We start from the raw sequence: 4,255 nt of genomic DNA, 5'->3' as shown, positions 1-4,255 counted from the left end.
TAAACTGTCGTTGTTCTAATTACTTCGTTTAATAATAAAGAATGTAGTGTAGCGCACAGACTTTATAATCATTGTGAAAGTGCTGTTTATGTAGTTATAGGGTTAATGCAGAGAGTAGAAGACCCGGTAGAGAGAGACCAGTTAGTTGGGTGGGGGCGCATGTGATACAGCTGTTCTGCGTTATAATTAAAGGTTAAGACACAGAGCGTCTTTTGTCTGTCATTCTTCAGACATTACAGTAGACATATTTTAATCATTATTTTAAGAACTGATTGGAGCACTATATTATTGTTTTATGTAAAGGTGTATGCTAGGGTATCCAGGTTGTCACAACAAAACCCGCCCAATTGCTACTCAAAACTAGCCCAATCGTGTTTCGAGGGTGGTCCCCCTTTAAAAATCACGTTCTGGCTAAAATTTCAGTCGGGTTTCCCCTGGTAAATTTGCATTCCAGTGCCTAAATATGATGTTATTGGGGGTCGCTACAACCCGCGACATCAAAAACAACCGCGGACTTGGCAACACAGATGGTAGCTCTCGCTAAATTGCTCAAGCGCTCCTCTTTGTGCCAATCACAACAGGCTTGGCCAGCTGACCAATCAGAGCAGAGTAGGCTTATGGAAGGGAGGGGTTTACAGACATTTCACTCAGAACTGAATCAAATGAACCGTTTCGAAATCATGGACAAATGACTCTATGTATAAATGTATATTCTGGGAAAAATACAGTGTTTCCTGACCTTAGATGCATTTAAACCTGTTGTAGGGGACTCCAACACAATATTAGGACACTTTAAAAACCATACGACCTGCTCTTTAAGCTTTTGGGACTATTCGCATATGTCATATTTTGCAGATAAGACTTCTATGTGATATTTATAAAAACAATAAGGGAAAGTTGGATAAGCCGGGCGTGACCCATCTCTCTTTACTTCTGAGCACATGCAGCATACTGTAGAAAGTACTAAAACTGAGCCTGGTTTTACATGGATTAAAAAGTAATAATTATGACATAAAAAGTAAAAATTATCGGAGAAAATACATAATTATGACATTAAAAACATTTTATGTTTTTCAATTTTCACTTTTTATCTGATAATTATGACTTAGTATGTCAAAGTTTCCACTTTTATGTAATAATCATGTCTTTTTATCTAATCATTTTGAGTTTTTGTGTCATAATTATAACACATTGTCATAATTATGATTTACCAAAGCATTTTTTTCCCTTATGTGGCATAAATAGGCTTCCATACAAGGCCAATGTGTCAAAAAAGCAGATTCTGACATCGGTTCTCTCTACAGAAGGGCATTATGAATGGTCTTTGGGGCATTTTGAGTCAAATCAAACCACGATGATGCCAGAATCCTAAAAATATGGGTGAGCTGACCACATGTCTCTTTTCTTTGGATCCAAATACATATACTGTAGAAAGTGCTACAACTGACCCTGGTTTTACATGGATCCTGGTTGGTTCACAAGGTTTGAGGCAATCTATAACTCACACAAGAGCTCAATGCTCTCGTCAGCATCTTTTAGGGAGTCTCTGACCATAATATGCTGGAACTCAATGAGGCAAATCCAATTACAATTGGAGACCGCTGTGATGGCCACGTACTAGAAGACTTCATTAAAAGCACATCTCCCAAATACTCCCAGACACTCCTCCAAAACGTGATTCTCCCTTCGGTGGCTTATATTTGATAGATCAAGGAGCTTCACCAGTGGCCCACATCTTTGGCTTACATGCTCCAACACACATTCCTTTCCAGTGTGACGGAACGATTTAGGTCAACGTCTCAGAAAGCTCATTTCATCCCACACTGCCATCAGATCAAATGTGGGATCAAACAAACAGATGAATCAGAAATCTCTGAGATATGGGGGATAACCCTGTGGGGATTCACCGGAGCAGAAACTCATGTACTTAGGGGATAAACTCATGTGGCCTTCCATGAGTTGGGGGAGTGATTGTTTTCCAAGAAAAACAGCAATATGGAACTTTTTTGTTGAGTACTATGTGATTCTCATGGATCCAGCTATCTCGAAACAGTCCTAATGATGAGTCAAAAGACAAAGGTCAAAATCATTCATACATTGTCCATTCAGTAAATTTTAAACTTTATTTAACACTTTAAAATGTTAATTTATAATAAATCACAAGGCATCCATTACTGTGATGCATAAAAGTATATAAGCATTTAGTCAAATTGCCATCTTAATTAAAAAGAACACCACAACATCTAGCAATGTTCTAGCAATCACCCAGAATATCACAGAGATTTAAGAGGGAACTCTTATTATGCTAGACAGGTAAAACACCATAATGTCAAAGCAACCACATAGCATCGACTCAGAACATCCTAGTATCTACATAGCAACCACCCAGAACACTATAGCAACCACCTAGCAATATCCTGGCAATCACTCAGAATATTAAAGAGATATAAGAGGGAACTCTTTCCATGCTAGACAGGAATAAGACACCATAACACCATAGCAAATGCATTGCATCCACTCAGAACATCCATGCAACTACATTGCAACCACCCAGAACATCATAGCAACAACCTAGCAACACCCTAGAAATGAGGGACTTTTTTTCTGATAGACAGGAAGAAAACAAAATAACATAATACTAATACACTCAGAACACCCTGGTAACTACATAGCAACCACCCAGAAAACCATAGCAACTGTATGGTGACATAATAGTCAGTCAGAGCACCTTAGTAACCACACAGCATAACAACATTTCTATTTTTACTATTTTTATTTTATAGCTGATATTCAATACAGTGGCAATTTATATTTTGTTTGTTGTTTGTATAAAAATGTTCACAGTGGACAGTCTAGATCTGTTTTTGTTTTAACAGATTATAAAGTTATAAAGCATTCAATAAACAAAATGAATAACTGTTTACCACTTTTTAAATCTGACACAGATTCACAGATTATCTGCTTCAAATATTGGCATAACTGGACCGGAGACAATTATTTTTAAAAAATGCTAATATTGGCTGATTACTTAGTTATTACTGTACTGTAAAATCAACCATATGGACTTCTAAAATATTTGATTTGTATTATTGTACAGTAAATCCACTGTATTACCATCACTTCCAAAGGTGTTATTTAAAGGGGAAAAAAACAAAAACTTTTTGGCAGCTGTGCCCTCATGTGACAAAGGGTTTAATGCCTCTCCCATTCTTTAAATAAAAATTAATTAGGAGCGCTGGTGCCATCCCATCCCAGTGGAGATTTCCAGGTCGCTGCATCACGCTGAGCTCTTGTTTTCATTGGTAGGTGCAGCGGAACCTGGAGCCAGGAAGCTAAATGTGGAAAGTGGGTCTTCTGGCCACGGGCCACGGGCCACGGCAGCCATCCACAGTCCTGGCGCCACAACAGGCCTCACCTGTCTGCTCCGTTTGAGTTCTGAAAACTGAGAAACAGTCAAATTGGGAACAGGGAGTTAATTAGTCTCGGCTGCAGACAACATCCCATTGATTTGGTTACCAAGCCTTGTTTGTAAGCCACACCGCCACCATACAGGACACGTGGCTTTCTGAATTTGGCTCGTATGGTGTCTGCTGGGCTTGTTAGTGGAGGAGGATGAAGGGAGTGGGTGGGGTTTCCTGCAGGAAGGAACTCCGCAACTCTGCGGAGAGGCTTATAGCTCCCTGGGGAAGAGTATGCACACACCCTGATCCAGCTCACTCCACCTCACTCTGGCTCCTTTACCTTAGTGTCACCCAATGCTTCCAAGAATTTTCCTCTCACTGGGGTTTCAGGCAACACAGAGCCAGTGTGGAGGTGGAAATGAAGAGTGGACGGTACGTATTGACACAGTGCCAACCTACAGAATGTTTTTTTTTCAGACAGAGAGTCAATGCCTAACTCTGTGTGTGTGTGTGTATGTGTGTATGTGTGGCAGGAGAATTGAGAAAATTTGCTAACCATAATGGTTTTCTATTAAGCTTGAAAATGTGTTTTGCATGATTTATTATAAAAATATATTTTACACTTACTGGCCAATATCCACAATACCTGCGCAATCCAGTGTGAAAAGAACCCTTTCAATTCATCACACACTAATTATATCAAAACCTCTTTTTGTTAGTTTCAAATAGATTTTTATTTCCTAGTTGTCAGACTCTGTTCCATGTTTTGTCTGTGTCTTGCTCCCCAGGTGTTCCTTTCCCATGTTTAATTTGTCCCAGGTGTTCCCCATGATGGTTCATGGATCCCAGGTGTG

Source organism: Sinocyclocheilus anshuiensis, unplaced genomic scaffold, assembly GCF_001515605.1.
Source record: "Sinocyclocheilus anshuiensis isolate Anshui unplaced genomic scaffold, SAMN03320099.WGS_v1.1 scaffold1359, whole genome shotgun sequence".
Lineage (NCBI taxonomy): Eukaryota > Metazoa > Chordata > Actinopteri > Cypriniformes > Cyprinidae > Sinocyclocheilus > Sinocyclocheilus anshuiensis.
The sequence above is the reverse complement of the archived record's forward strand: the minus strand, read 5'-3'. Positions refer to the sequence as shown.